A 13,237-nucleotide genomic window follows, 5' to 3' on the forward strand; every position below is an offset into this window, starting at 1 on the left:
GGACTTCCACAATAGAGTTTCACAGACTGGATGGCTAAAAGCCATAGAATTTTATTGCCTCACAGTGTTGGAGGCTACACGCCCCAAGTCAAATCCTCTGCAAAGCTGCGCTCCCTCTGAAACCTCATAGGCGAATCCTTCCTTGCCTCTTCCAAGCTTTGGTGGTTTGCTGAATCACTAGTTCTCAGCCTTGGTTATCACGTGCTACTCCTGCTGTCTTGGTATTCACATGGCTGTCCTCTTAAAAAGACATATTTTGTAGGGCCCAGCCTCCTCCAGCATGACCTAAACCTAAGTAATTACATCTGCAATGACCTCATTTCCAAATAAGGTCCTACATATATTAAGGTACTGCGGGTTACGTGTGTGCAACATATCTTCTTTGAGGTGACAGTTCAAGCCATAACAGTGGCCCAAAACTTTTCTGTTCATTTTAGGTAGGAGATAATATTAGGGTCACTTCAAGTCACACACTCATTCTCAACTCATTCCTAGATACTAGTCAGTCCTTCAAGCTCCATTCCAAGGCCAGCTGAGATCAGGCAGGTTTTGGCAGCCGCCTGCCTGCCTGCAGGAAGTGGGAATGGTTGGAGGTTTCCACTCTCCCTGACCTCCTTGGTGCCCTGCCAGTTCACTCAAGCCCCCACCCCCATGGGCTCCATCTGCAGTGGGAGAGGTAGGAGGCTGGGACAGGTCTGACCGGTAGGGATGCTCTATGCTCTCAGAAGCTGCTATTCAGGTCCTTTTCTCCTCATGAGTATTTTTTCTTTTTTTTTAAGTTTCTTTGGAGATTTTCACTGAGGACCCTTGTTGATCCTGAGCCAGCTCTCCCTCCTTCCCCCATAGCCCACGTGGGATTCAGGGACCCCTAAAAAGAGTGCAGGCCGCAGCATGTTCTAGCACTGCCACCAAAGCAGTTGGCCAGCCCATCTCTTCTCTCGATTTCCTAGGCCATGTGAGACATGTGTTCATGGATCCTCAAAATGCGAGACACAGACTAACAAGCTCTCTGGGCTTCTCCTGGGGGATGGAGGGCCAGCGGATGAAATCTCACAGCAAAACCAACACTCTCTCCAAAGAAATCTCAACCCAGTTTTCTTGCACTCTGACCCCTTGTAACTCCTCGTTCAGGCTGAGGAACTGAGGGACCAGGACAGCATCACTGGCAGGTGGTGGGGGTGTTCCTCACAATCCCCAATCACACAACATGTCTATCATTATGGGCATCTCATATAAGATTTCATTCTAGTATTCTCTTTTACCCTGCCAGCATACTGACCATAAATGTAACAACAACGTGGTATTTTTAGAAATTATTTCCTGTCTTTTAGAGAACGTGGGTCCTGAAAATCAAAATTCCTTTTAATAAAAGTTTTTTTTAATGAACTTTTAGAATAATTTTGGATTTACAGAAAACTTGCAAGATAGTGCAGAGTCCCTATAAACCAGTTTCCTGTTAATATCTTACATTAATATAGCATTCTTGTTGCAAACCCATACTGCTACATTATTATTAACTATAATCTGTGCTTTGTTCAGAGTTCCTGTTTTTCCCTAACGACTTCTATTCTGTGCCATGCTTCCCTCTGGATCCTCTACGTTTAAGCATCAATTTAGGCTCTTCTTGGCCGTGACAATTTTTGATTCTCCTCGTTTTGGATGACCTTGACAGTTTTAGATTTAACCCCGGTATTTTGGCGATTGTTCCTCTATTGGAATTTGATACTTTCCTCACAATTAAATTAGGTTATAGGTTTAGGCGAATATGTGTAATAAAAAAATATATTTGGTCTTTGTCACCAATTCCTAGCACAAAGCTCCTAAACTCTTGGAATTTTCTGAGTGATATGAACTTTCGTATTTCTACTGAGCCCCTCTCAATCATATCTAAGTTTATGCTAATGAGGTGGTAGCTGGTGGGTTCCTAGATGGTTGCAGGATGGGGGCCAGTATCCACAGGAACCAACTAGATGATTAGAGGGTTGGAAATGTCAGTTCCCTTTCCTTCCGCTTACCTAAGGAAACCTCCATAAAAACCCTAGAAAAGAGGGTTTCAGGGTGAGGGGTGTCAGGGGGCACCCCTGGAGGAGTGATGGAAGCTCTGCACCCCTTCTTCTATGCACCTCTTTCACTTGGCTGTTCCTGAGTTGCATCCTTCATAGTAAACTGGCAATGCTAAGTAAGCGCCTTTCTGAGTTCTGTGAGAGTTCTAGGGAATTATCAAACCTGAGGGGTGCGGTATGGGAACCCATGTTTGCAGTCTTCAGGCAAAAATATGGGTGGCCCAGGCATCCCATTTGTGGCTGTCTGTCTGAAGTGGGGGCAGAGCATTGGAGCATTTTGTTGGTGTTGGAAAAGACACCACGTATTTGCTATCAGGAGGAAAAAAACCCTTAGGAAGGAAGAACAGAGATGGCAAGCACATGGCCCCTATTTTTGCTGAGCCTCCTGAGATATGGATCTGTAGGGCTGGAGCACCGGGGCTGAGGGGTGAGAGAGACTGGAGGGCTAGCTTGGAGGAGGATAACAACAAAAAAGGGTCCACACGGGGCAACGTGTGAGGAGCGGCGGCTGGTAGAGGAGACACATCCAATGGCTTTCTGTTTCCCCAAGACGGTGGTCCAGGGTTCAACGGCGGAGGAGTGGCGGCAGCGGCCGGGTGTTTGCAGGTCCTCCCCCGGTGCAGTGAGCCCACGCGGGGACGCAACGCGCCGCGGGGACACGCGGCAGTTCTCAGAAGTGGGGCGGGGCGGGGCGGGGTAGGACGGGACAGGCCGGCCGCCGCTCTGGGAGCCTGGACGGCCAGCAGGGTGTTCCCGGAGACGGGCTCCTGCGGGCGCGAAGGGCCGCAAAAGGAACCTGCGGGACCCGCAGCGCCGCGGCACTCGCGCTTCCCCTCGGCGGGCCCCCGGCTGGTCAATGCGCACGCGCGGCCCGACGCCCTCTGAGCGACTCCGTTCCAGCTCCCACTGTGTGGCTCGTATGCCCACCGCGTCCGGAAAATACTGACGAATTTTCTATCACGTGGGTGTGGGTAGAGGCGTTCTAATGACCCAAAATGCAGATGCAAGAAAAAAAGATTGCTGCGCTTCACATTGAAAAACAAAAACAGTCTAGTAGCCAAACAAAATCTACCGTAAATAAACTAAAAGACTGGGAGAAAATATTACAACACACATCACTGATAAAGAATTAATATCCCAAATATGTAAATAACTCTTAAAGATCGAGGGAACCAAAGATCAAAAATTCAATTTTAAAAAAGGCAAGAGACATGAATGGGCAAGTTACAAAAAAATGATATAAACCTGGCCCTTGTATGAGAAGATGTTCAGGTCCTGTCATGTTAAGAGAAATGCACATTTTGCTGAGATACCCCTTGTAACCTATCCAATTTGCAAAAAGTCGAAAGCAATAGGACAGGCTGTGGGGAAACAGGCACTCAGGCATTGCGGATCAGAATACCAGATGGTACAACTCCTAGAAGGGAGTTTGACAATCTCTAACAAAGCTTAGTATGCTTTTACCCTTTAGTCCAACAGTTAGACAGCCAGGAACTCACCTTCAAGAAACACCTACACCCATGATAGTATATGCACATACAAGTTTATTTCAGCCTTGTTTTCAATGACAAAATTTCAGCGCCAATTACATAGGCAATTGGTTGAATACAGTCTGGTATATCCACACTACAGGGAACTATGCTGTTCTGGAGGAGTGAGGATGCTCTCTACGCACTAATGTGCAGTGATTCCTAGTAATATTGATAAGCAAAAAAACTAAATATAAAACACTACATATAGTATGCTTTTTGGTGTGAATCAAGGGGAAATAATAAAATATTTAAGTGTCTGCTTATTTTTTCAAAGAAAAACTTCAGGAAGAATAAACTAGAAGCTAATAAACAGGTTACTTACAGTGGGTAGGTGGGAATGGGGTGAAAGTCTAAGTGGAAATGAAAATTATTCAAGTAGACCTCTTTGCTAGTTTTGATTTTTACAAATGTGAATGTTTTAATATTCAAAAAATAAATCTAGGTCAAGAAAGATGGGTGAAAAGACACCTAAAATTGAATACAAAATAGAGGTAAACAAATGAACTAAACTGTATAGCAAAAAACCACAGGAAAGAAAGTAAACTGAAATTACTTTTGAACACAGCTCTTTGTACACCTTCTGTGTATAAATAAGCAAACACAACTATGAAAGAACTTCACTTAGTTGGTAGTGGTTTGCAAAGCAACTCTGAAAAATATATTCTGTGTGTTGCAGGATTAAGCAATTTAGTATATATGATGATACTGTTGGGAGCTAGCATTCTCCCTGGGAGAAGGGTGATACCAATATGGCGGTGGCGAGGAAGAACTCTGTGCCCTGGAGGAGGACCTCTGTGCCCTCGAGGTGGAGCTCTGTGGGGTGGAGGTGGAACTCTGTGGGCTGGAAATGGAACTTTGTGGCCTGAAAGTACAGCTCTGTGGTTTAGAATCTGTTACCTAGGTCTGTCTGCTGAAAGACCCTCAGTAGCAGGGTACTCCAGTAGCCATGATCATTCCTTGTATTCATATATTGCTTTTTAAATACCATTATTCAGAACTCCTTGGAGAAGTGACAGGGAGGGACAGGGAAAGTGAAAGACAGCTTGGTGTGCCAGCTGAAAGCTAAGAGTGCTCAAAGAATGATGGAGACAGGTCCAGACACAGGGCCAGCGTGACAGGGCTTCCAGTGGCCACAATTGAAGCAAGTTGACCATCAAAAGGAATAATGACAGTAATGAATTATCATATTGAAAAATAAGGATCTGTGAGCCCGGAGTGATACTAAAAAACACTTACTTAGTCATACTAAATAAACTTACAAAATAAATAAATACAGGTATACCTCATTTTATTGCAACTAACAGATATTGCATTTTTTACAAATTGAAGGCCTGTGGCAACCCTGCATGGTGCAATTCTATTGGTGCCATTTTCCAACAGCATTTGCTCACTTTGTGTCTGTGTCACATTTTAGTAATTCTTGCCTTGTTTCAAACTTTTCCATTTACTATTGTATTTGCTATGGTGCTCTGTTTTCAGTGATTTTAACTCACTGAAAGCTCAGATTAGCATTTTTTAACAATAAAATATTTTTCAATGAAGAACCTTTTTAAGGACATAATGCTATTATTGTACACTTAATAGACTACAGTATAGTGTGAACATAACCTTCATATGCACTGGGAAATCAAAGCATTAATTTGACTCACTTTATTGCAATATTCGCTTTATTGCAAGTGGTCTCAAACTGAACCCACAATCTCTCGAAGGTATGCCTGTGAAGATAAAAAGGACAGTTTTTCTTTACAGTAGAATGCCAATTCACAAATGCTGAAGGGGTAGCTGAGTTAGAAAGGTCACCATATTGCAACAATTGTAGCAATAACTGATTTAGGCAGGAATCATTAATGGATGCTGGAAGCACTGGGTGAAAGCTTGTTGGAAAATAAGAAATGACATGGTCTCTAAGTATCACTCTGCAGATTATTTATTAATTATAAAGGTAAAAAAGGACCCTTTATAGTGGAAAAAAATCTGGTGGATACCACCTTAACCATGTGATTAATGTCAGCATCACCAACTGATGTCATGTACCCAAAAATGCATAACCTAAATTGGATAAATGAGGGAACCCCAGAAAAACTCAAATTGAGGGACATGGTACAAACTAATGAGCCTGACTCTTAAAAAAATGTCAAGGTTACAAAAGACAGAGATTAAAGAACTGTTCCAGATTAAATGGAAATAGAGACATAACAACTGTGTGAAATGTATGACTTTGAACCAGGAAAAATAATATTGCTATAAAGGATGTTATTGGGACAGTCAGCAAAACGCAAATGAATATGGACTAGAGAGGACATGTTTGCACTGGATCAATGTTAAACGTCTGAGTTTGATCATTGCAATGTGGTTATGTAAGAGAACATTCTTGTTCTTAGGAAATATACCCTTAGATACTTAGGGGTGAAAAGTCATGATTCCTGCAACTTAATCTCACATGGTTCAGAGAAGAAAAAAGCCTGTTCTACCTAGTACTCTCGAGTGGATCTACTCCGCTTTGTGGGATATATTCCCTATTGTTGAACATTAAAAAATTTCCAATTTAAAAAAATCACTCTTATAAACAAAGTTGCTAATAATGTCTTTACAAATATAACTTCCTCTTTTGTTTCCATTTTTAGAGTAAATGCCCTGAATTATGAAGACCAACTCAAAGAGTGTAAATGTTTTTATGGTCTTTAAGAAGAGAGTAGTAATTCAAGATGCTAAGAGTGGCTGATTTAAATAGAAGGTTGTATGTAACATGGAAGGTGAGAGCAGAGCTGCAAATAGAAAGAGATTCTGAGAGCAGCTGCTCAAGCTATTGTGCAAAGGACTCTCTCATATTACTAGCAAAACTCCCCACACCAAGTTTATAGCAGAATTTTGGAGTTAGTAACACCCCTTCCATTGTCCCAAAAGCCATGGATCTAATGCAAGCCTAAATTTAGACACTGGGCAATAAGGGATTTGTGATTAGCTGGTTCATTTCCTCTAGAGGATTCCACAATTTGATGTTTTGTGTTTGAGAACCACATAATTCTCCAAGGAAGTTGTGGAAATCAGTATAAACCTAAAATTGAAAAGAAAAAGGTTTTGGTCTAAAGTTACTAAGTTGAAAGCAAGTAAAGGCCACTGGTAATGGAAATAGAAATTGTTATATAACTACTTTGGAACACAGTTTAACATTATTTTTTAATGCCGAATATGATATTGGACCTGTAATTCTTTCCTAGATCCATATCCAGAGAAATGTTTGCACATGGGTCCCAGGGAGAAGGAAGGGGATGTTCAGAGCAGCATTGTCTGTCAGTACAAAGTGGAAATAACCCAATGTCCAATAACCCAATAGGATAATGGCTAAGTGAATAATGGTATAGTCACACAATAGAATATTATATGGCAGCAAAAATGAATAAAATGCAGTTATGCATAATTTTTTCATGGAAAAAAATGCAAGGTTCAGAAGTCTACTTATTGAGTAATATTTTTATAAATCTAAAAGATTAAGTACTGTGTAGGGATACATTCATTTGTATTTAAGATATATTTTTTAAAGTAGGGAATGATATATGTAAAATTAAGGATGGGGAACTGGAGGATGGATAAGAAGTACAGAGGTATTTATAATATTGCAATTCTATTTTTCTTTTTTTTAATGTGCATTGTAGATCTCAAAGAGGGCTATCCAGCAGGGAGGGTTTACCAGACTTAGTTTATTACTTTATTTTATTTCAAAGCTTCTCCAGGGAAGATGCTGCCTCTCACTGATGATGGCAGATCAAGGAGTGTAGGTTAATACTTATGATGCTGGGTCTCAGCTGGCTGGACCCAAGGTGTGCGGTCAACAGGATACAACTGAAAAGGCATAAAAATGTTGCACATTTAAAAAAATTGAAGTATAGTTGTATACAATCGTATGTAGGTTTCAAATGTACAACACAGTGGTTCAACAGTTACCCTAGTATTAAATTGTCATCCTCTCTAGTGCGGTTACTATCTATTAATGTAGAAAGATGTTACAGAATCATTGACTATATTCTCCATGCTGTATTACCACCCCCATGATCTACTCATATTGTGATTGTGAATCATTGTGTTGCACATGGTTTTAAGTATCAGCAGAACAAGTGTAAGAATGAGGATTAGTGATTTTTTGCAAATGGAAAATATTCATGGTTTTATATGAATGCAAGTTCAATATGCTAACAAGCTCCCTTGGCAATATTCTAGTTCTTATGTTGAGGGATAGGTACACAATGTTCATTTTATTACTAGATTTCATACCTTACATATAGGTTACAGAAATTCTATTGGATGTATTGAATAATATGTTAAGTTTTAAAACAGTGATATCTACTGTTTTTGTAGGTTGTGTTTCAAAATAGCAATGTAGAAAAGCTCAGAAAACCCTTAAAATTTTAGAATTGGAAGAGGCCTTCAAGATAGTGGTCTAATCTGAAATGTAATCATTAAAAAATTTTAAGTACTAGGGAATAGTTATAGTTTTGGAAGTTGGTGAGGACTCTCTAAACATAAAATCAATGAAAAATGTCATGAAAGAAAAAATTGAGAGATTTTATTTACTTAAAATTTAAAAATGGTAAACAAAAGTCATCGTAAATGAAATTAAAAGACAAATGATAAACTGGGATAAAAATATGCCATGAATATGACAGCCTAGGGATTACTATCCTTAACATGTGAAAAACACATGTAAATCAATAAGAAAAGTTCTAAACCAAAATTGAAAAATGGTAATAGGTATGAACAGATAATTCATACATAAAGAAATGTAAATGACCAGTAAAACCTTGGGAAAAAAATTTTCCTAGTAATTCAAAAGGAAAGAAAAACTGTTTAAAGAGAGATACCACTTTTCATTAATCAAAATAGGAAAGATTAAAAAAAATTTGTATTATAGCATTTGATCTTGACAAAGGTGTGCTAAAATAAGCCCCCATTCCTCTATTAGCAGATAAATGATACAACATGTGAGGTAACAAGTTTGGCCTTCTGTTGCAATAGTCTTAGGTTATATTCTTTGACCCAGTAATCTCACTTACTGGAGCATTGGAATATATCCTAAACAATTACCAGGAAGGTGGCTAAAAAGTTTTGTATAGGACTGTTTTTTTCAGCATTATGAAAACAGCCACTTGGGGGGCGGAGAATCTAACAACAGAAGGATGGCTAAATAAATCATCACTCAAATGTCGAATATTTTATAGCTGTCAAAAATCATGATATTCAAGATGTTGATTCTTATCACCTCTGGATTTCTTCTCCAGGACTTACCAGAAAACCCAGAGATAGAGTTCTCAGTTTGAGCTTGTCTGACCTGGAGTTATTCCAGGGACCATCTATAAGCACTTCCCTGGAGGTCAGACATGCTTCCTCTCCCCAAATGCTTAGTCTTTACATTTATTTCCTTGTCTTTGGCAGGAGTATTCTAATGGACACCTTGTGTCAGTCAGGGTCCCACCACAGAACAATGAATTTACGATTCCCCAAACAAACGGGAAAGACTCCAGTCCTTTCTTGAAATTGCTGTACTGAAAGTGAAGACGTTCGGGTCGGGTCCAGACGGCCGGGTTAAGGCTCCATCCATCCTTAGGGTAGCAATGGAAATCTACCAGGGCCCCTGGAGAAGGAAGAGTAGGGTTAATAAATCCGGATGTCAGTTACTCTGGTAATGACGAAAGGGGTAAGAGAGGAAAGAAATCCACCCTGTAGGCATTTTAAACCCATACTCTGCTGCTCCTTCACCAAACACCGTACCAGGAGTAGCGCACTTTGGCCACTATTTCCGATCAGCAAACCTTCAATCACCTCTGCAAAGTTCCCCGAATAAAGGCCGACAGGCCCCTGCCGGCGCGGAGGCTCCAGGCTGCAGGCGAAGGCGGACTCCTGGTCCAGTCCATCACCTGGCGGGCAGTGCTGCCGAGGGGCGTGTGTACGAGAGCCTCACCTGGCCTGCGGAGGGCGGCGGGGGGCGCCTGGCCTCCCCGAGGAGGTGACGTTTTGACGTTTAGGGCAGGACCCGAAGGACAGGTAGGGGAGGCCACCGGGGCAGTCTTCTGGGCAGCCCGGGGAAGGGGGCGGCAAGGAGGACGCCCCGACGGGCGGAGGTCCCGGGTGGGGCGGCACGGGGCGCGGCCAGGGTTTGGGGTTGGCCGCGGCCCGGGGCCCCACCGAGGGGTATCCTGACCGGGCCTTTCCCACCGGGCCTTTCCCACGCCCCTGCGGCCACCTGCTCTGTCCTTGGCGGCGACAGCCCCTCCCCTCGTGGGTGCATTTCGCCCTGGTCGACCACCCCGCTGGCCCGGCGCGGCGCGGGGCGTAGGTGCGGGCCGGGAGGCCGGGAGCGCTGCTGCGGGGTCCTGGGTACGCCTGGGACCGATTCCCTGGCTCCGTTTTGCCAGGTAAAGTGCCAGGGCTGCGGCTCTGGGGCACGGGCGCACGTGGTTGGTGGGTTCCCCAAGAAAAGACCATATTCTCGGCTCGCGTTTCCGGCCTGTGATCCTGCTGTTTACCCCCCTAGGGGGAGTTATTTATAGAGAGGAATAGTTTGATCTCAGCCTGCTCTTCTGGTTTTGCTTTCTTATTCAGGATGCCTGATTGGGGGCTGGATGCTTTCATCCTTCCAGGACTGAAATCTTCAAAGTGGGCTGTGTAAACCAGGTGCCCATACAGCCGCATCATCTGCCCCTGGCCTCTTTTTCTTTATACAGCTCTTTCTCTATATAGGGCTTTACAAGCAAATTACAAACAGGGCGGCTTCTGCTTGTTTCTTCTTTTCCCATAGCCTGAATTTCTCCTTTTAGTCCAGCAGAATTACTGTTATATTATTATAAACTGCCTTCCATGTTTTGGGGCTAAGAATCAGGGTTTGCATGAAAGCATTTTAAAAATCATAGGTTGACCTGCGAAGCAAGAACCTCAACAAGGGGCATTTCGGCTTGGCCTTCCTGGACACTGGAGGCTAGTGCCTCTGTGGAAACACAAATTCAGTGACAAGGAAGCAAAGCCATGACCTGAGAATGTACGGGCTGGATGTGATGCCCGTTACCCCACCGATTCCGATTCCTCCACCAAACTTCCCGTTCCAGACCCAAGGCATTTCCAGGAGCAAAGGTTTATAATAGGTATGACTCCCTCCCTCCTTTTAAGCACTGATTGATTTCTCTAAGCACAGAGGTCTGTTTCTAGGAGAAAATACTCAGGTTGGCTGAGAGAGAAAATCCAATTATCATGGGACTCACCTGCCCCTTTGCACGGCGCTTTTGGCCACAAGGAGAGCACCCATGGTGCTGAGTGTCATCTCTGTGTCTGTAATTTCGGGCTGAGTTGGTTCTTTGATACCTATGTTTATCTGTACTTTGGTGGAGACCGCGCATGCCCCCAGGGCACTCTGCCTAAGGGCCCCTTCAGCTTTTGATCCTCCAGTTCCTTTACTTTCCCAGTTGTCCCTTGATGTCCCCTGCTTGTCCCTTTGGTGTTTCTGGCTCCCTTCCCAGGGCCCAGTTATGCTCTGTCCTGATTTCACCCAGCAAATCATTAGGCTGCTGTTTATACCAGAATGTTTCTGTCCTTCCTACACACTGGGGTGGGGGGAGGCCCTACTCTGAATTTTCTAAATTAATGTGATAGACACTATTAAAAGACAGCCTAGGACTTGACACTGACTTTACTTTAAATCTCATTCTGTTGGGTGATGAAATGACTTCTGTGGTTCAAGTGACAGAGATGTCAGGACTGACTGGCTGGTTGAAAATTTTTAGGCAGACAAGCTTTTCTGTGCCTGAGAAAGGCTACTCCATCTCCTTTGGGTAGACCTCCCACCTGAGCTTCCTGCACTGTTAAAGGAGGTAACAGCCACCTCAGAGTTCTTGAGGATGAAATGAAAGCACCTTGCTTTATTCCCTTCCTATTGCCTTGTCCAGGTGGGCTTTTCCTCCATGAGAACAGTGCGGACTCAGCCTGAGTGCCCACCTCCCTTTTCATTGTCAGCCAGCACTGCGTGGACGCTAGGATTCCACATGTAGCGCTGTGGGAACAGGTGCCTGCCCAAGGTCACATGGCCACTGAAGGCACTCTTGCCTGTGCAAGTGCTGGGAGCCAGGGGTTTGGGCAGTATTTGAACCCAGAGGCTTGGCTTCAGACTGAGGCCTCTGTTCTTCACTATATATCCAGAGTGCAGTTGGCACTTGCTCGGGCCTGGCTGCTGGGGGATGCACTGCTGATGCACTTTCCTCATTTGGGTCGTAAAGTTTTAACCGATTTCCACATTCATTCGATTTCTATAACTGGCCCTTAGAAAGGGAGACCTTTTGTTCAGAAGTGGAACCAGATCGCTAAGCAGACGGACAATATAAGTGGAGCCGGCAGGCTCACCTGTTTGTGGTTTGGTCTCCAGGCGAGTAGACTTTTGAGGCTGCTGATTGCTTCGTGCGTACCATTGTCTGGGCTTTCGGAAGCTTGTGGTACTAACTGCCCCAGCTGGAGGACCTGTCTGATGGGCAGGAAACTGCTCACAGATGGCGACTCCCCTCCCCTAAACAGGAATGGAGCTGTACAAGCCTGGGATGTAAAAGACCACTCCCCTCTGCTGGATGAAAATAAATTTGCTTTCAGTGGAGAAAATTGGTGTGAGCACTTCGCTCTCTAGTGGCCAGCTGGTAAAAGAGTAACAGTTTTACCTCATTTTGCAAATTGAGGTATGTTTATACCAGTTTAGTTTCAGAAACTTTTATTGGGCACCTGCTAGGTGCTGGCACGATGCTAAATATAGGGTTATGAAAGTGAATAAGACGTTACTGCAAATCAAATCCTTGTAAGGTGAATCAAGTCATAAATGTGTTAGGATCCCAGAATTTGAGAGCTTGAAGGGAAAGTTAGATATGATCGAGTTTTGTGTCCCTCCTTTTCTAAGTAGTTGAAAAACTGGGACCCAGAGAGATGAAATGATGTGCTTAAGATCACATGGCTACTTAGTGACAGAGCAAAAAGAAAAGAATGCTAAGGAAACTCAGTAGGAAGTCATCCTTTAATTTTTGTAACTTTTTATTTTGAAATAATTTACTTACAAGAGTTGCAAAAATGGTACAGAGTTTTCACCTAGCTTCCGATGTTATCATATTACACAACCATGGGTTTATCAAAACAGATGTATTAACTAAGCTACAGACTTCAGATTTCCCCAGTTTTCCCACCAAGGTCCTTCTGCTCCAGGACCCAACCAGGATGCCACATTGCATTTGGACTCATAGTTTTAACTTTGGATTTCCATATACATGCAGCTGTCTGCTCTGGTAATCTTGATGAAATGCCACCTGCAGTGTTTTGGGTGTGCCCAAGTTCTGGATAATTCCAGCCTATCAGATCTGGATACAAAAAGCTGCCTTCTGGGCAAGCAGTGGCACACTGAACCATGTGTCACTGTTCCCTCTTGGACCCTGAGTCTCATTTCTATTTATTACTATGCATGGGGCATTCTTCCTCTCAGGATGAAGGGCTTTGGAGCCAGAGACATAAATTCAGCTCCCAGCTTCCCCACCTCATTGTGGGACCTTGAGCAAGTCACTCAATTGCTCTAAAATTCAATTTCCTCTTCTGCAAGATGTAGACAATAGCCACGGTGCAGACTTACTGAGAGGG

The 13,237-nt window shown here is 43.4% G+C and overlaps 1 protein-coding gene and 1 long non-coding RNA gene across 2 annotated transcripts in view; one reads left to right on the top strand and one right to left on the bottom strand.

Annotated features, from left to right (window-relative positions):
• Positions 1-7,100: 7,100 nt before the first annotated feature.
• On the bottom strand, positions 7,101-9,824 carry LOC108389579 (uncharacterized). Its single transcript, XR_012129139.1, has 3 exons — positions 9,549-9,824; positions 8,876-9,221; positions 7,101-7,435 (listed from the first exon to the last, which is right to left on the bottom strand). It is a non-coding gene; the product is annotated as an uncharacterized lncRNA (long non-coding RNA).
• The window catches only part of HLCS (holocarboxylase synthetase), a 187,806-nt gene continuing 183,965 nt past the window's right edge, over positions 9,397-13,237 (top strand). Inside the window, exon 1 of the mRNA XM_037014643.2 lies at positions 9,397-9,631. The gene's annotated coding sequence lies outside the window, so the exon portion shown is untranslated. The remainder of the gene's footprint in view (positions 9,632-13,237) is intronic.

The sequence above is a fragment of the Manis javanica genome, chromosome 3 (assembly GCF_040802235.1).
Source record: "Manis javanica isolate MJ-LG chromosome 3, MJ_LKY, whole genome shotgun sequence".
NCBI lineage: Eukaryota > Metazoa > Chordata > Mammalia > Pholidota > Manidae > Manis > Manis javanica.